Below are 21064 nucleotides of genomic sequence, written 5' to 3' on the forward strand. Positions count from 1 at the left end.
ATAGGGCTTTTCAATCTGTATAGGGCTTTTCAATCTGTATAGGGCTTTTCATTCTGTATAGGGCTTTTCAATCTGTATAGGGCTTTTCAATCTGTATAGGGCTTTTCAATCTGTATAGGGCTTTTCAATCTGTATAGGGCTTTTCAATCTGTATAGGGCTTTTCAATCTGTATAGGGCTTCTCAATCTGTATAGGGCTTTTCAATCTGTATAGGGCTTCTCAATCTGTATAGGGCTTTTCAATCTGTATAGGGCTTTTCAATCTGTATAGGGCTTTCCAATCTGTATAGGGCTTTTCAATCTGTATAGGGCTTTTCAATCTGTATAGGGCTTTTCAATCTGTATAGGGCTTGCCAATCTGTATAGGGCTATTCAATCTGTATAGGGCTTTGCAATCTGTATAGGGCTTTCCAATCTGTATAGGGCTTTTCAATCTGTATAGGGCTTTTCAATCTGTATAGGGCTTTTCATTCTGTATAGGGCTTTTCAATCTGTATAGGGCTTTTCAATCTGTATAGGGCTTTTCAATCTGTATAGGGCTTCTCAATCTGTATAGGGCTTTTCAATCTGTATAGGGCTTCTCAATCTGTATAGGGCTTTTCAATCTGTATAGGGCTTTCCAATCTGTATAGGGCTTTTCAATCTGTATAGGGCTTTTCAATCTGTATAGGGCTTTTCAATCTGTATAGGGCTTTCCAATCTGTATAGGGCTTGCCAATCTGTATAGGGCTATTCAATCTGTATAGGGCTTTGCAATCTGTATAGGGCTTTCCAATCTGTATAGGGCTTTTCAATCTGTATAGGGCTTTTCAATCTGTATAGGGCTTTTCATTCTGTATAGGGCTTTTCAATCTGTATAGGGCTTTTCAATCTGTATAGGGCTTTTCAATCTGTATAGGGCTTTTCAATCTGTATAGGGCTTTTCAATCTGTATAGGGCTTTTCAATCTGTATAGGGCTTTCCAATCTGTATAGGGCTTTTCAATCTCAAACGGCCGTGATCCTTTGAAAGCATTGGGGGCAATAAAACAACAGAACCATCCAATAAAGGGATGCGAAGTGGGTGGAGGAGTGGTTTCCACGTTGAGCTTGGAAAAAGGGGGCATGAATTGTTTACATAATTCTAATCCAAAACGTAGCTTAATTTACTCGTTGTGACCCTCTCAGGTTCCAAACTACATTTTAGAAAATACTGACTTTGTGCCCATATTTATCCTATTTACACTTCGTAGTCAATTTTGAGACAAAAATGTTTCTGACTCATATCGATGCCTTATTACTACCTCCACCAGTAGTAATATAGTAGTAATATCGGTAGTAGTAGTAGTTGTATTATAGTCGTAGTATAGTAGTAGTAGTAGTAGCAGTCAATCATTTTCAGCAGCAGGGACTGGGAGACTAGTCAAGATCGAGGGAAAGATGAGCAGAGCAAAGTAAAGAGAGATCCTTAATGAAAACCTGCTCCAGAGCGCTCAGGACCTTCCAACAGGACAACGGCCCAGGAGCACACAGCCAAAACAATGGAGCTCATTCTCTCCCTCATCAATTTCGAGGGTCCAGCCGAGACACCTCCCATGGGCCAACTGAGGGGACAGTTCAGCACCGCCCAGTGGGAGGATGTGATAGTGGTGGATGGCCATGGGCCAACTGAGGGGACAGTTCAGCACCGCCCAGTGGGAGGATGTGATAGTGGTGGATGGCCATGGGCCAACTGAGGGGACAGTTCAGCACCGCCCAGTGGGAGGATGTGATAGTGGTGGATGGCCATGGGCCAACTGAGGGGACAGTTCAGCACCGCCCAGTGGGAGGATGTGATAGTGGTGGATGGCCATGGGCCAACTGAGGGGACAGTTCAGCACCGCCCAGTGGGAGGATGTGATAGTGGTGGATGGCCATGGGCCAACTGAGGGGACAGTTCAGCACCGCCCAGTGGGAGGATGTGATAGTGGTGGATGGCCATGGGCCAACTGAGGGGACAGTTCAGCACCGCCCAGTGGGAGGATGTGATAGTGGTGGATGGCCATGGGCCAACTGAGGGGACAGTTCAGCACCGCCCAGTGGGAGGATGTGATAGTGGTGGATGGCCATGGGCCAACTGAGGGGACAGTTCAGCACCGCCCAGTGGGAGGATGTGATAGTGGTGGATGGCCATGGGCCAACTGAGGGGACAGTTCAGCACCGCCCAGTGGGAGGATGTGATAGTGGTGGATGGCCATGGGCCAACTGAGGGGACAGTTCAGCACCGCCCAGTGGGAGGATGTGATAGTGGTGGATGGCCATGGGCCAACTGAGGGGACAGTTCAGCACCGCCCAGTGGGAGGATGTGATAGTGGTGGATGGCCATGGGCCAACTGAGGGGACAGTTCAGCACCGCCCAGTGGGAGGATGTGATAGTGGTGGATGGCCATGGGCCAACTGAGGGGACAGTTCAGCACCGCCCAGTGGGAGGATGTGATAGTGGTGGATGGCCATGGGCCAACTGAGGGGACAGTTCAGCACCGCCCAGTGGGAGGATGTGATAGTGGTGGATGGCCATGGGCCAACTGAGGGGACAGTTCAGCACCGCCCAGTGGGAGGATGTGATAGTGGTGGATGGCCATGGGCCAACTGAGGGGACAGTTCAGCACCGCCCAGTGGGAGGATGTGATAGTGGTGGATGGCCATGGGCCAACTGAGGGGACAGTTCAGCACCGCCCAGTGGGAGGATGTGATAGTGGTGGATGGCCATGGGCCAACTGAGGGGACAGTTCAGCACCGCCCAGTGGGAGGATGTGATAGTGGTGGATGGCCATGGGCCAACTGAGGGGACAGTTCAGCACCGCCCAGTGGGAGGATGTGATAGTGGTGGATGGCCATGGGCCAACTGAGGGGACAGTTCAGCACCGCCCAGTGGGAGGATGTGATAGTGGTGGATGGCCATGGGCCAACTGAGGGGACAGTTCAGCACCGCCCAGTGGGAGGATGTGATAGTGGTGGATGGCCATGGGCCAACTGAGGGGACAGTTCAGCACCGCCCAGTGGGAGGATGTGATAGTGGTGGATGGCCATGGGCCAACTGAGGGGACAGTTCAGCACCGCCCAGTGGGAGGATGTGATAGTGGTGGATGGCCATGGGCCAACTGAGGGGACAGTTCAGCACCGCCCAGTGGGAGGATGTGATAGTGGTGGATGGCCATGGGCCAACTGAGGGGACAGTTCAGCACCGCCCAGTGGGAGGATGTGATAGTGGTGGATGGCCATGGGCCAACTGAGGGGACAGTTCAGCACCGCCCAGTGGGAGGATGTGATAGTGGTGGATGGCCATGGGCCAACTGAGGGGACAGTTCAGCACCGCCCAGTGGGAGGATGTGATAGTGGTGGATGGCCATGGGCCAACTGAGGGGACAGTTCAGCACCGCCCAGTGGGAGGATGTGATAGTGGTGGATGGCCATGGGCCAACTGAGGGGACAGTTCAGCACCGCCCAGTGGGAGGATGTGATAGTGGTGGATGGCCATGGGCCAACTGAGGGGACAGTTCAGCACCGCCCAGTGGGAGGATGTGATAGTGGTGGATGGCCATGGGCCAACTGAGGGGACAGTTCAGCACCGCCCAGTGGGAGGATGTGATAGTGGTGGATGGCCATAGGCCAACTGAGGGGACAGTTCAGCACCGCCCAGTGGGAGGATGTGATAGTGGTGGATGGCCATGGGCCAACTGAGGGGACAGTTCAGCACCGCCCAGTGGGAGGATGTGATAGTGGTGGATGGCCATGGGCCAACTGAGGGGACAGTTCAGCACCGCCCAGTGGGAGGATGTGATAGTGGTGGATGGCCATGGGCCAACTGAGGGGACAGTTCAGCACCGCCCAGTGGGAGGATGTGATAGTGGTGGATGGCCATGGGCCAACTGAGGGGACAGTTCAGCACCGCCCAGTGGGAGGATGTGATAGTGGTGGATGGCCATGGGCCAACTGAGGGGACAGTTCAGCACCGCCCAGTGGGAGGATGTGATAGTGGTGGATGGCCATGGGCCAACTGAGGGGACAGTTCAGGACCGCCCAGTGGGAGGATGTGATAGTGGTGGATGGCCATGGGCCAACTGAGGGGACAGTTCAGCACCGCCCAGTGGGAGGATGTGATAGTGGTGGATGGCCATGGGCCAACTGAGGGGACAGCTCAGGACCGCCCAGTGGAGGATGTGATAGTGGTGGATGGCCATGGGCCAACTGAGGGGACAGTTCAGCACCGCCCAGTGGGAGGATCCGAACTTGAAAGCCGCCGCGGCCCAAGTGATAGTGGTGGATGGCCAGCTACTTCAGGGGGTGAGTGACTGGCCATACCGTCATTTCCAAATCAAGCATTTTGTATCAGGTATAGCACCAACAGGGGGAACTTCGAGAGGTGCTGTTGCTGCCCTGACGAAACGTGGGAACTGTTCTCCAGCTGGCCCACACCCATCTGTTGGGCACCTGGGAATGGAGAAGACCCGGGAACAGGTTGGCGCCAGGTTCCACTGGCCCGGTATGAGACGGGCCTTGGAAGACTATAGTATCAGGGTTAGGGTTAGAGGTGCTGTTGCTGCCCTGATGAAACGTGGGAACTGTTCTCCAGCTGGCCCACACCCATCTGTTGGGCACCTGGGAATGGAGAAGACCCGGGAACAGGTCGGCGCCTGGTTCCACTGGCCCGGTATGAGGTGGGCCTTGGAAGACTATTGCCAAAGCTGCCCGGAGTGTCAAATCACCGCCCCAAATGCACACTTCCCAAACCCGCTGGTCCCGCTACTGATCATCAGGGTGCCATTTGAACGGATCGCAGTGGACATAGTTGGGCCCCTGGTAAACATGGCACCAGGACACTGGTACATCCTGGTAAACATGGCACCAGGACACTGGTACATCCTGGTAAACATGGCACCAGGACACTGGTACATCCTGGTAAACATGGCACCAGGACACTGGTACATCCTGGTAAACATGGCACCAGGACACTGGTACATCCTGGTAAACATGGCACCAGGACACTGGTACATCCTGGTAAACATGGCACCAGGACACTGGTACATCCTGGTAAACATGGCACCAGGACACTGGTACATCCTGGTAAACATGGCACCAGGACACTGGTACATCCTGGTAAACATGGCACCAGGACACTGGTACATCCTGGTAAACATGGCACCAGGACACTGGTACATCCTGGTAAACATGGCACCAGGACACTGGTACATCCTGGTAATAGTAGATTATGCCACCCGATATCCCGAGGCCCCTATGGGTGGCAGTCTCCAAGGGAATTGCCCGGGAGCTATTCCACCTCTTCAACCAGCTGGGCATCCCGAACGAGATCCGGCCAAGGTATGAGCAGATCTGGACCTCCGTCTTTCACCCGCAGAGAGATGGGCTCGTCAAACGTTTGGGGGGTATTAGACAGCGACAGCGTTTTCGACACCGGACGGCTTTTATCAAATTCATCAAATGTATTTATAAAGCCCTTCTTACATCAGCTGATTTCTCAAAGTGCTGTACAGAAACCCAGCCTAAAACCCCAAACAGCAAGCAATGCAGGTGTAGAAGCATGGGTATACCCGGTATATCAGTACCGGGTCCTCCCATTCAGTCTCCACGGAGCCCCACCCACGTTCCAGCACCTGATGGACCAAGTCCTCCGACCCCACCAATAGTGGGCAGCGGCTTATATTGATGACTTCATCATCCAAGGTTGAGAAGAGCACCTGACGTGCCTCCACGTGGTGCTGGACGTGCTCAGGTAAGCCGGGTTGACAGCGAACCCTAAGAAATGCAAGCTGGGGTTTGAGGAGGTGGAGCACCTGGTGTATTCGATCAGACGGGGGAAAGTCAAGCCCCAGGAGAGGAAGCTCCACGCGGTATGTGACTGGCCCGTTCCACGCACCAAGACACAGGTCAAGTCCTTCCCGGGGCTGGATTGGATACTACAGCCGGTTTATCCCCAACTTTGCAGATAGAGCCTCCCCCTTACTGATCTAACCAGGGCCCACCTCCCGAAACAGTGAACTGGTCAGACGAGACCGAAGCGGCGTTCAGGCACCTAAAGGAAGCGCTGTGCTCCCATCCGAATCTCATAACGCCCGATATCCAGGTACCGATTTTGGTCCAGACGGACACCAGCGACACGGGCCTAGGGGCTGTCCTGTCCCTGGTACAGGGGACTAGGGGCCGTCCTGTCTCAGGTACAGGGGACTAGGGGCCGTCCGGTCCCAGGTACAGGGGACTAGGGCCGTCCTGTCACAGGTACAGGGGACTAGGGGCCGTCCTGTCCCAGGTACAGGGGACTAGGGGACGTCCTGTCCCAGGTACAGGGGACTAGGGGCCGTCCTGTCACAGGTACAGGGGACTAGGGGCCGTCCTGTCCCAGGTACCGTCCTGTCCCAGGTACACGGGACTATGGGCCGTCCTGTCCCAGGTACACCGAACTAGGGGTCGTTCTGTCCCAGGTACACAGGACAGGTACATGTGAAGTGGGCGCTAGACACTTAAATATTACCTGATATCACCAGACAGGAAGATATGACCACTCTGACATGTTACCATGTTACCCATTACCACCACACAACATGCCGATAGGCACAGTATCTGTATCGGCTGGGAACGACAGTATCTGTATCGGCTAGGAACGACAGTATCTGTATCGGCTGGGAACGACAGTATCTGTATCTGGGAATGACAGTATCTGTATCGGCTGGGAACGACAGTATCTGTATCGGCTAGGAACGACAGTATCTGTATCGGCTGGGAACGACAGTATCTGTATCTAGGAATGACAGTATCTGTATCGGCTGGGAATGACAGTATCTGTATCGGCTGGGAACGACAGTATCTGTATCGGCTGGGACTGACAGGTTCTGTATCTGGGAATGACAGTATCTGTATCGGCTGGGAACGACAGTATCTGTATCGGCTGGGACTGACAGTATCTGTATCTTGGAATGACAGTATCTGTATCGGCTGGGAACGACAGTATCTGTATCGGCTGGGAACAACAGTATCTGTATCTGGGAATTACAGTATCTGTATCTGGGAATGACAATATCTGTATCTGGGAAGGACAGTATCTGTATCTGGGAATGACAGTATCTGTATCGGCTGGGAATGACAGTATCTGTATCTGGGAAGGACAGTATCTGTATCTGGGAATGACAGTATCTGTATCTGGGAATGACAGTATCTATATCTGGGAATGACAGTATCTATATCTGGGAATGACAGTATCTGTATCTGGGAATGACAGTATCTATATCTAGGAATGACAGTATCTATATCTAGGAATGACAGTATCTGTATCTGGGAATGACAGTATCTGTATCTTGGAATGACAGTATCTGTATCTGGGAAGGACAGTATCTGTATCTGGGAATGACAGTATCTATATCTGGGAATGACAGTATCTATATCTGGGAATGACAGTATCTATATCTGGGAATGACAGTATCTGTATCGGCTGGGAATGACAGTATCTGTATCGGCTGGGAAAGACAGTATCTGTATCTGGGAATGACAGTATCTGTATCTGGGAATGACAGTATCTGTAACGGCTGGGAATGACAGTATCTGTGTCGGCTGGGAATGACAGTATCTGTATCTGGGAATGACAGTATCTGTATCGGCTGGGAATGACAGTATCTGTATCTGGGAAGGACAGTATCTGTATCTGGGAATGACAGTATCTGTATCTGGGAATGACAGTATCTGTATCGGCTGGGAATGAAAATATCTGTATCTGCTGGGAATGACAGTATCTATATCTGGGAATGACAGTATCTGTATCTGCTGGGAATGACAGTATCTGTATCTGCTGGGAATGACAGTATCTGGGAATGACAGTATCTGTATCGGCTGGGAATTAAAGTATCTGTATCTGCTGGGAATGACAGTATCTGTATCTGCTGGGAATGACAGTATCTATATCTGGGAATGACAGTATCTGTATCTGCTGGGAATGACAGTATCTGTATCTGGGAATGACAGTATCTGTATCTGGGAATGACAGTATCTGTATCGGCTGGGAATGACAGTATCTGTATCGGCTGGGAATGACAGTATCTGTATCTGGGAATGACAGTATCTGTATCGGCTGGGAATGACAGTATCTGTATCGGCTGGGAATGACAGTATCTATATCTAGGAATGACAGTATCTGTATCGGCTGGGAATGACAGTATCTGTATCGGCTGGGAACGACAGTATCTATATCTGGGAATGACAGTATCTGTGTCGGCTGGGAATGACAGTATCTGTATCGGCTGGGAATGACAGTATCTGTATCGGCTGGGAATGACAGTATCTGTATCTGCTGGGAATGACAGTATCTGTATCTGCTGGGAATGACAGTATCTGTATCTGGGAATGACAGTATCTGTATCGACTGGGAATGACAGTATCTGTATCTGGGAATGACAGTATCTGTGTCGGCTGGGAATGACAGTATCTGTATCGGCTGGGAATGACATTATCTGTATCTGAGAATGACAGTATCTGTATCTGGGAATGACAGTATCTGTATCGGCTGGGAATGACAGTATCTGTATCGGCTGGGAATGACAGTATCTGTATCTGGGTATGACAGTATCTGTATCGGCTGGGGATGACAGTATCTGTATCGGCTGGGAATGACAGTATCTGTATCTGGGAATGACAGTATCTGTATCGGCTGGGACTGACATTATCTGTATCTGGGAATGACAGTATCTGTATCTGGGAATGACAGTATCTGTATCGGCTGGGAATGACAGTATCTGTACCTGGGAATGACAGTATCTGTATCGGCTGGGAACGACAGTATCTATATCTGGGAATGACAGTATCTGTGTCGGCTGGGAATGACAGTATCTGTATCGGCTGGGAATGACAGTATCTGTATCGGCTGGGAATGACAGTATCTGTATCTGGGTATGACAGTATCTGTATCGGCTGGGAATGACAGTATCTGTATCGGCTGGGAATGACAGTATCTGTATCTGGGAATGACAGTATCTGTATCGGCTGGGAACGACAGTATCTGTATCTGGGAATGACAGTATCTGTATCTGGGAATGACAGTATCCGTGTCGGCTGGGAATGACAGTATCCGTGTCGGCTGGGAATGACAGTATCTGTATCTGGGAATGACAGTATCTGTATCTGGGAATGACAGCATCTATATCGGCTGGGAATGACAGTATCTGTATCGGCTGGGACTGACATTATCTGTATCTGAGAATGACAGTATCTGTATCTGGGAATGACAGTATCTGTATCGGCTGGGAATGACAGTATCTGTACCTGGGAATGACAGTATCTGTATCGACTGGGAATGACAGTATCTATATCTGGGAATGACAGTATCTGTGTCGGCTGGGAATGACAGTATCTGTATCGGCTGGGAATGACAGTATCTGTATCGACTGGTAATGACAGTATCTGTATCTGGGAATGACAGTATCTGTATCGGCTGGGAATGACAGTATCTGTATCGGCTGGGAATGACAGTATCTGTATCGGCTGGGAATGACAGTATCTGTATCTGGGTATGACAGTATCTGTATCGGCTGGGAATGACAGTATCTGTATCGGCTGGGAATGACAGTATCTGTATCTGGGAATGACAGTATCTGTATCGGCTGGGACTGACATTATCTGTATCTGGGAATGACAGTATCTGTATCTGGGAATGACAGTATCTGTATCGGCTGGGAATGACAGTATCTGTACCTGGGAATGACAGTATCTGTATCGGCTGGGAACGACAGTATCTGTATCTGGGAATGACAGTATCTGTATCTGGGAATGACAGTATCCGTGTCGGCTGGGAATGACAGTATCTGTATCTGGGAATGACAGTATCTGTATCTGGGAATGACAGCATCTATATCGGCTGGGAATGACAGTATCTGTATCGGCTGGGACTGACATTATCTGTATCTGAGAATGACAGTATCTGTATCTGGGAATGACAGTATCTGTATCGGCTGGGAATGACAGTATCTGTACCTGGGAATGACAGTATCTGTATCGACTGGGAATGACAGTATCTGTATCGGCTGGGAATGACAGTATCTGTATCGGCTGGGAATGACAGTATCTGTATCTGGGTATGACAGTATCTGTATCGGCTGGGAATGACAGTATCTGTATCGGCTGGGAATGACAGTATCTGTATCTGGGAATGACAGTATCTGTATCGGCTGGGACTGACATTATCTGTATCTGGGAATGACAGTATCTGTATCTGGGAATGACAGTATCTGTATCGGCTGGGAATGACAGTATCTGTACCTGGGAATGACAGTATCTGTATCGGCTGGGAACGACAGTATCTGTATCTGGGAATGACAGTATCTGTATCTGGGAATGACAGTATCCGTGTCGGCTGGGAATGACAGTATCCGTGTCGGCTGGGAATGACAGTATCTGTATCTGGGAATGACAGTATCTGTATCTGGGAATGACAGCATCTATATCGGCTGGGAATGACAGTATCTGTATCGGCTGGGACTGACATTATCTGTATCTGAGAATGACAGTATCTGTATCTGGGAATGACAGTATCTGTATCGGCTGGGAATGACAGTATCTGTACCTGGGAATGACAGTATCTGTATCGACTGGGAATGACAGTATCTATATCTGGGAATGACAGTATCTGTATCGGCTGGGAATGACAGTATCTGTATCGGCTGGGAATGACAGTATCTGTATCTGGGTATGACAGTATCTGTATCGGCTGGGAATGACAGTATCTGTATCGGCTGGGAATGACAGTATCTGTATCTGGGAATGACAGTATCTGTATCGGCTGGGACTGACATTATCTGTATCTGGGAATGACAGTATCTGTATCTGGGAATGACAGTATCTGTATCGGCTGGGAATGACAGTATCTGTACCTGGGAATGACAGTATCTGTATCGGCTGGGAACGACAGTATCTATATCTGGGAATGACAGTATCTGTGTCGGCTGGGAATGACAGTATCTGTATCGGCTGGGAATGACAGTATCTGTATCGGCTGGGAATGACAGTATCTGTATCTGGGTATGACAGTATCTGTATCGGCTGGGAATGACAGTATCTGTATCGGCTGGGAATGACAGTATCTGTATCTGGGAATGACAGTATCTGTATCGGCTGGGAACGACAGTATCTGTATCTGGGAATGATAGTATCTGTATCTGGGAATGACAGTATCCGTGTCGGCTGGGAATGACAGTATCCGTGTCGGCTGGGAATGACAGTATCTGTATCTGGGAATGACAGTATCTGTATCTGGGAATGACAGCATCTATATCGGCTGGGAATGACAGTATCTGTATCTGGGAATGACAGTATCTGTATCTGGGAATGACAGCATCTATATCGGCTGGGAATGACAGTATCTGTATCTGGGAATGACAGTATCTGTATCGGCTGGGAATGACAGTATCTGTATCTGGGAATGACAGTATCTGTATCGGCTGGGAATGACAGTATCTGTATCTGGGAATGATAGTATCTGTATCTGGGAATGACAGTATCCGTGTCGGCTGGGAATGACAGTATCCGTGTCGGCTGGGAATGACAGTATCTGTATCTGGGAATGACAGTATCTGTATCTGGGAATGACAGCATCTATATCGGCTGGGAATGACAGTATCTGTATCTGGGAATGACAGTATCTGTATCTGGGAATGACAGCATCTATATCGGCTGGGAATGACAGTATCTGTATCTGGGAATGACAGTATCTGTATCGGCTGGGAATGACAGTATCTGTATCTGGGAATGACAGTATCTGTATCGGCTGGGAATGACAGTATCTGTATCGGCTGGGAATGACAGTATCTGTATCGGCTGGGAATGACAGTATCTGTATCTGGGTATGACAGTATCTGTATCGGCTGGGAATGACAGTATCTGTATCGGCTGGGAATGACAGTATCTGTATCTGGGAATGACAGTATCTGTATCGGCTGGGACTGACATTATCTGTATCTGGGAATGACAGTATCTGTATCTGGGAATGACAGTATCTGTATCGGCTGGGAATGACAGTATCTGTACCTGGGAATGACAGTATCTGTATCGGCTGGGAACGACAGTATCTGTATCTGGGAATGACAGTATCTGTATCTGGGAATGACAGTATCCGTGTCGGCTGGGAATGACAGTATCCGTGTCGGCTGGGAATGACAGTATCTGTATCTGGGAATGACAGTATCTGTATCTGGGAATGACAGCATCTATATCGGCTGGGAATGACAGTATCTGTATCGGCTGGGACTGACATTATCTGTATCTGAGAATGACAGTATCTGTATCTGGGAATGACAGTATCTGTATCGGCTGGGAATGACAGTATCTGTACCTGGGAATGACAGTATCTGTATCGACTGGGAATGACAGTATCTATATCTGGGAATGACAGTATCTGTGTCGGCTGGGAATGACAGTATCTGTATCGGCTGGGAATGACAGTATCTGTATCGACTGGGAATGACAGTATCTGTATCTGGGAATGACAGTATCTGTATCGGCTGGGAATGACAGTATCTGTATCGGCTGGGAATGACAGTATCTGTATCGCCTGGGAATGACAGTATCTGTATCTGGGTATGACAGTATCTGTATCGGCTGGGAATGACAGTATCTGTATCGGCTGGGAATGACAGTATCTGTATCTGGGAATGACAGTATCTGTATCGGCTGGGACTGACATTATCTGTATCGGCTGGGAATGACAGTATCTGTATCTGGGAATGACAGTATCTGTATCGGCTGGGAATGACAGTATCTGTACCTGGGAATGACAGTATCTGTATCGGCTGGGAACGACAGTATCTGTATCTGGGAATGACAGTATCTGTATCTGGGAATGACAGTATCCGTGTCGGCTGGGAATGACAGTATCCGTGTCGGCTGGGAATGACAGTATCTGTATCTGGGAATGACAGTATCTGTATCTGGGAATGACAGCATCTATATCGGCTGGGAATGACAGTATCTGTATCGGCTGGGACTGACATTATCTGTATCTGAGAATGACAGTATCTGTATCTGGGAATGACAGTATCTGTATCGGCTGGGAATGACAGTATCTGTACCTGGGAATGACAGTATCTGTATCGACTGGGAATGACAGTATCTATATCTGGGAATGACAGTATCTGTGTCGGCTGGGAATGACAGTATCTGTATCGGCTGGGAATGACAGTATCTGTATCGACTGGGAATGACAGTATCTGTATCTGGGAATGACAGTATCTGTATCGGCTGGGAATGACAGTATCTGTATCGGCTGGGAATGACAGTATCTGTATCTGGGTATGACAGTATCTGTATCGGCTGGGAATGACAGTATCTGTATCGGCTGGGAATGACAGTATCTGTATCTGGGAATGACAGTATCTGTATCGGCTGGGACTGACATTATCTGTATCTGGGAATGATAGTATCTGTATCTGGGAATGACAGTATCTGTATCGGCTGGGAATGACAGTATCTGTACCTGGGAATGACAGTATCTGTATCGGCTGGGAACGACAGTATCTGTATCTGGGAATGATAGTATCTGTATCTGGGAATGACAGTATCCGTGTCGGCTGGGAATGACAGTATCCGTGTCGGCTGGGAATGACAGTATCTGTATCTGGGAATGACAGTATCTGTATCTGGGAATGACAGCATCTATATCGGCTGGGAATGACAGTATCTGTATCTGGGAATGACAGTATCTGTATCTGGGAATGACAGCATCTATATCGGCTGGGAATGACAGTATCTGTATCGGCTGGGAATGACAGTATCTGTATCTGGGTATGACAGTATCTGTATCGGCTGGGAATGACAGTATCTGTATCGGCTGGGAATGACAGTATCTGTATCTGGGAATGACAGTATCTGTATCGGCTGGGACTGACATTATCTGTATCTGGGAATGATAGTATCTGTATCTGGGAATGACAGTATCTGTATCGGCTGGGAATGACAGTATCTGTACCTGGGAATGACAGTATCTGTATCGGCTGGGAACGACAGTATCTGTATCTGGGAATGATAGTATCTGTATCTGGGAATGACAGTATCCGTGTCGGCTGGGAATGACAGTATCCGTGTCGGCTGGGAATGACAGTATCTGTATCTGGGAATGACAGTATCTGTATCTGGGAATGACAGCATCTATATCGGCTGGGAATGACAGTATCTGTATCTGGGAATGACAGTATCTGTATCTGGGAATGACAGCATCTATATCGGCTGGGAATGACAGTATCTGTATCTGGGAATGACAGTATCTGTATCGGCTGGGAATGACAGTATCTGTATCTGGGAATGACAGTATCTGTATCGGCTGGGAATGACAGTATCTGTATCGGCTGGGAATGACAGTATCTGTATCTGGGAATGACAGTATCTGTATCGGCTGGGACTGACATTATCTGTATCTGGGAATGATAGTATCTGTATCTGGGAATGACAGTATCTGTATCGGCTGGGAATGACAGTATCTGTACCTGGGAATGACAGTATCTGTATCGGCTGGGAACGACAGTATCTGTATCTGGGAATGATAGTATCTGTATCTGGGAATGACAGTATCCGTGTCGGCTGGGAATGACAGTATCCGTGTCGGCTGGGAATGACAGTATCTGTATCTGGGAATGACAGTATCTGTATCTGGGAATGACAGCATCTATATCGGCTGGGAATGACAGTATCTGTATCTGGGAATGACAGTATCTGTATCTGGGAATGACAGCATCTATATCGGCTGGGAATGACAGTATCTGTATCGGCTGGGAATGACAGTATCTGTATCTGGGTATGACAGTATCTGTATCGGCTGGGAATGACAGTATCTGTATCGGCTGGGAATGACAGTATCTGTATCTGGGAATGACAGTATCTGTATCGGCTGGGACTGACATTATCTGTATCTGGGAATGATAGTATCTGTATCTGGGAATGACAGTATCTGTATCGGCTGGGAATGACAGTATCTGTACCTGGGAATGACAGTATCTGTATCGGCTGGGAACGACAGTATCTGTATCTGGGAATGATAGTATCTGTATCTGGGAATGACAGTATCCGTGTCGGCTGGGAATGACAGTATCCGTGTCGGCTGGGAATGACAGTATCTGTATCTGGGAATGACAGTATCTGTATCTGGGAATGACAGCATCTATATCGGCTGGGAATGACAGTATCTGTATCTGGGAATGACAGTATCTGTATCTGGGAATGACAGCATCTATATCGGCTGGGAATGACAGTATCTGTATCTGGGAATGACAGTATCTGTATCGGCTGGGAATGACAGTATCTGTATCTGGGAATGACAGTATCTGTATCGGCTGGGAATGACAGTATCTGTATCGGCTGGGAATGACAGTATCTGTATCGGCTGGGAATGACAGTATCTGTATCTGGGTATGACAGTATCTGTATCGGCTGGGAATGACAGTATCTGTATCGGCTGGGACTGACATTATCTGTATCTGGGAATGACAGTATCTGTATCTGGGAATGACAGTATCTGTATCGGCTGGGAATGACAGTATCTGTACCTGGGAATGACAGTATCTGTATCGGCTGGGAACGACAGTATCTATATCTGGGAATGACAGTATCTGTGTCGGCTGGGAATAACAGTATCTGTATCGGCTGGGAATGACAGTATCTGTATCGGCTGGGAATGACAGTATCTGTATCTGGGTATGACAGTATCTGTATCGGCTGGGAATGACAGTATCTGTATCGGCTGGGAATGACAGTATCTGTATCTGGGAATGACAGTATCTGTATCGGCTGGGACTGACATTATCTGTATCTGGGAATGACAGTATCTGTATCTGGGAATGACAGTATCTGTGTCGGCTGGGAATGACAGTATCTGTATCTGGGAATGACAGTATCTGTATCTGGGAATGACAGCATCTATATCGGCTGGGAATGACAGTATCTGTATCTGGGAATGACAGTATCTGTATCTGGGAATGACAGCATCTATATCGGCTGGGAATGACAGTATCTGTATCTGGGAATGACAGTATCTGTATCGGCTGGGAATGACAGTATCTGTATCTGGGAATGACAGTATCTGTATCGGCTGGGAATGACAGTATCTGTATCGGCTGGGAATGACAGTATCTGTATCGGCTGGGAATGACAGTATCTGTATCTGGGTATGACAGTATCTGTATCGGCTGGGAATGACAGTATCTGTATCGGCTGGGACTGACATTATCTGTATCTGGGAATGACAGTATCTGTATCTGGGAATGACAGTATCTGTATCGGCTGGGAATGACAGTATCTGTACCTGGGAATGACAGTATCTGTATCGGCTGGGAACGACAGTATCTATATCTGGGAATGACAGTATCTGTGTCGGCTGGGAATAACAGTATCTGTATCGGCTGGGAATGACAGTATCTGTATCGGCTGGGAATGACAGTATCTGTATCTGGGTATGACAGTATCTGTATCGGCTGGGAATGACAGTATCTGTATCGGCTGGGAATGACAGTATCTGTATCTGGGAATGACAGTATCTGTATCGGCTGGGACTGACATTATCTGTATCTGGGAATGACAGTATCTGTATCTGGGAATGACAGTATCTGTGTCGGCTGGGAATGACAGTATCTGTATCGGCTGGGAATGACATTATCTGTATCTGAGAATGACAGTATCTGTATCTGGGAATGACAGTATCTGTATCGGCTGGGAATGACAGTATCTGTATCGGCTGGGAATGACAGTATCTGTATCTGGGTATGACAGTATCTGTATCGGCTGGGGATGACAGTATCTGTATCTGGGAATGACAGTATCTGTATCTGGGAATGACAGTATCTGTATCGGCTGGGACTGACATTATCTGTATCTGGGAATGACAGTATCTGTATCTGGGAATGACAGTATCTGTGTCGGCTGGGAATGACAGTATCTGTATCGGCTGGGAATGACATTATCTGTATCTGAGAATGACAGTATCTGTATCTGGGAATGACAGTATCTGTATCGGCTGGGAATGACAGTATCTGTATCTGGGTATGACAGTATCTGTATCGGCTGGGGATGACAGTATCTGTATCTGGGAATGACAGTATCTGTATCTGGGAATGACAGTATCTGTATCGGCTGGGAATGACAGTATCTGTACCTGGGAATGACAGTATCTGTATCGGCTGGGAACGACAGTATCTATATCTGGGAATGACAGTATCTGTGTCGGCTGGGAATGACAGTATCTGTATCGGCTGGGAATGACAGTATCTGTATCGGCTGGGAATGACAGTATCTGTATCTGGGTATGACAGTATCTGTATCGGCTGGGAATGACAGTATCTGTATCGGCTGGGAATGACAGTATCTGTATCTGGGAATGACAGTATCTGTATCGGCTGGGACTGACATTATCTGTATCTGGGAATGACAGTATCTGTATCTGGGAATGACAGTATCTGTATCGGCTGGGAATGACAGTATCTGTACCTGGGAATGACAGTATCTGTATCGGCTGGGAACGACAGTATCTGTATCTGGGAATGACAGTATCTGTATCTGGGAATGACAGTATCCGTGTCGGCTGGGAATGACAGTATCCGTGTCGGCTGGGAATGACAGTATCTGTATCTGGGAATGACAGTATCTGTATCTGGGAATGACAGCATCTATATCGGCTGGGAATGACAGTATCTGTATCGGCTGGGACTGACATTATCTGTATCTGAGAATGACAGTATCTGTATCTGGGAATGACAGTATCTGTATCGGCTGGGAATGACAGTATCTGTACCTGGGAATGACAGTATCTGTATCGACTGGGAATGACAGTATCTATATCTGGGAATGACAGTATCTGTGTCGGCTGGGAATGACAGTATCTGTATCGGCTGGGAATGACAGTATCTGTATCGACTGGGAATGACAGTATCTGTATCTGGGAATGACAGTATCTGTATCGGCTGGGAATGACAGTATCTGTATCGGCTGGGAATGACAGTATCTGTATCTGGGTATGACAGTATCTGTATCGGCTGGGAATGACAGTATCTGTATCTGGGTATGACAGTATCTGTATCGGCTGGGAATGACAGTATCTGTATCGGCTGGGAATGACAGTATCTGTATCTGGGAATGACAGTATCTGTATCGGCTGGGACTGACATTATCTGTATCTGGGAATGACAGTATCTGTATCTGGGAATGACAGTATCTGTATCGGCTGGGAATGACAGTATCTGTACCTGGGAATGACAGTATCTGTATCGGCTGGGAACGACAGTATCTATATCTGGGAATGACAGTATCTGTGTCGGCTGGGAATTACAGTATCTGTATCGGCTGGGACTGACATTATCTGTATCTGGGAATGACAGTATCTGTATCTGGGAATGACAGTATCTGTGTCGGCTGGGAATGACAGTATCTGTATCGGCTGGGAATGACATTATCTGTATCTGAGAATGACAGTATCTGTATCTGGGAATGACAGTATCTGTATCGGCTGGGAATGACAGTATCTGTATCGGCTGGGAATGACAGTATCTGTATCTGGGTATGACAGTATCTGTATCGGCTGGGGATGACAGTATCTGTATCTGGGAATGACAGTATCTGTATCTGGGAATGACAGTATCTGTATCGGCTGGGACTGACATTATCTGTATCTGGGAATGACAGTATCTGTATCTGGGAATGACAGTATCTGTGTCGGCTGGGAATGACAGTATCTGTATCGGCTGGGAATGACATTATCTGTATCTGAGAATGACAGTATCTGTATCTGGGAATGACAGTATCTGTATCGGCTGGGAATGACAGTATCTGTATCGGCTGGGAATGACAGTATCTGTATCTGGGTATGACAGTATCTGTATCGGCTGGGGATGACAGTATCTGTATCTGGGAATGACAGTATCTGTATCTGGGAATGACAGTATCTGTATCGGCTGGGACTGACATTATCTGTATCTGGGAATGACAGTATCTGTATCTGGGAATGACAGTATCTGTATCGGCTGGGAATGACAGTATCTGTACCTGGGAATGACAGTATCTGTATCGGCTGGGAACGACAGTATCTATATCTGGGAATGACAGTATCTGTGTCGGCTGGGAATGACAGTATCTGTATCGGCTGGGAATGACAGTATCTGTATCGGCTGGGAATGACAGTATCTGTATCTGGGTATGACAGTATCTGTATCGGCTGGGAATGACAGTATCTGTATCGGCTGGGAATGACAGTATCTGTATCTGGGAATGACAGTATCTGTATCGGCTGGGACTGACATTATCTGTATCTGGGAATGACAGTATCTGTATCTGGGAATGACAGTATCTGTATCGGCTGGGAATGACAGTATCTGTACCTGGGAATGACAGTATCTGTATCGGCTGGGAACGACAGTATCTGTATCTGGGAATGACAGTATCTGTATCTGGGAATGACAGTATCCGTGTCGGCTGGGAATGACAGTATCCGTGTCGGCTGGGAATGACAGTATCTGTATCTGGGAATGACAGTATCTGTATCTGGGAATGACAGCATCTATATCGGCTGGGAATGACAGTATCTGTATCGGCTGGGACTGACATTATCTGTATCTGAGAATGACAGTATCTGTATCTGGGAATGACAGTATCTGTATCGGCTGGGAATGACAGTATCTGTACCTGGGAATGACAGTATCTGTATCGACTGGGAATGACAGTATCTATATCTGGGAATGACAGTATCTGTGTCGGCTGGGAATGACAGTATCTGTATCGGCTGGGAATGACAGTATCTGTATCGACTGGGAATGACAGTATCTGTATCTGGGAATGACAGTATCTGTATCGGCTGGGAATGACAGTATCTGTATCGGCTGGGAATGACAGTATCTGTATCTGGGTATGACAGTATCTGTATCGGCTGGGAATGACAGTATCTGTATCTGGGTATGACAGTATCTGTATCGGCTGGGAATGACAGTATCTGTATCGGCTGGGAATGACAGTATCTGTATCTGGGAATGACAGTATCTGTATCGGCTGGGACTGACATTATCTGTATCTGGGAATGACAGTATCTGTATCTGGGAATGACAGTATCTGTATCGGCTGGGAATGACAGTATCTGTACCTGGGAATGACAGTATCTGTATCGGCTGGGAACGACAGTATCTATATCTGGGAATGACAGTATCTGTGTCGGCTGGGAATTACAGTATCTGTATCGGCTGGGAATGACAGTATCTGTATCGGCTGGGAATGACAGTATCTGTATCTGGGTATGACAGTATCTGTATCGGCTGGGAATGACAGTATCTGTATCGGCTGGGAATGACAGTATCTGTATCTGGGAATGACAGTATCTGTATCGGCTGGGACTGACATTATCTGTATCTGGGAATGATAGTATCTGTATCTGGGAATGACAGTATCTGTATCGGCTGGGAATGACAGTATCTGTACCTGGAAATGACAGTATCTGTATCGGCTGGGAACGACAGTATCTGTATCTGGGAATGACAGTATCTGTATCGGCTGGGAATGACAGTATCTGTATCGGCTGGGAATGACAGTATCTGTATCTGGGTATGACAGTATCTGTATCGGCTGGGAATGACAGTATCTGTATCGGCTGGGAATGACAGTATCTGTATCTGGGAATGACAGTATCTGTATCGGCTGGGACTGACATTATCTGTATCTGGGAATGACAGTATCTGTATCTGGGAATGACAGTATCTGTATCGGCTGGGAATGACAGTATCTGTACCTGGGAATGACAGTATCTGTATCGGCTGGGAACGACAGTATCTATATCTGGGAATGACAGTATCTGTGTCGGCTGGGAATGACAGTATCTGTATCGGCTGGGAATGACAGTATCTGTATCTGGGTATGACAGTATCTGTATCGGCTGGGAATGACAGTATCTGTATCGGCTGGGAATGACAGTATCTGTATCTGGGAATGACAGTATCTGTATCGGCTGGGACTGACATTATCTGTATCTGGGAATGATAGTATCTGTATCTGGGAATGACAGTATCTGTATCGGCTGGGAATGACAGTATCTGTACCTGGGAA

General features: G+C 47.9%; 1 protein-coding gene across 1 annotated transcript in view; it reads right to left on the bottom strand.

Moving 5' to 3' along the window:
• The window catches only part of LOC139568466 (regulator of G-protein signaling 11-like), a 126274-nt gene that overhangs the window by 68198 nt on the left and 37012 nt on the right, over nucleotides 1–21064 (bottom strand). The window lies entirely within an intron of this gene.

Source organism: Salvelinus alpinus, chromosome 2, assembly GCF_045679555.1.
Source record: "Salvelinus alpinus chromosome 2, SLU_Salpinus.1, whole genome shotgun sequence".
NCBI lineage: Eukaryota > Metazoa > Chordata > Actinopteri > Salmoniformes > Salmonidae > Salvelinus > Salvelinus alpinus.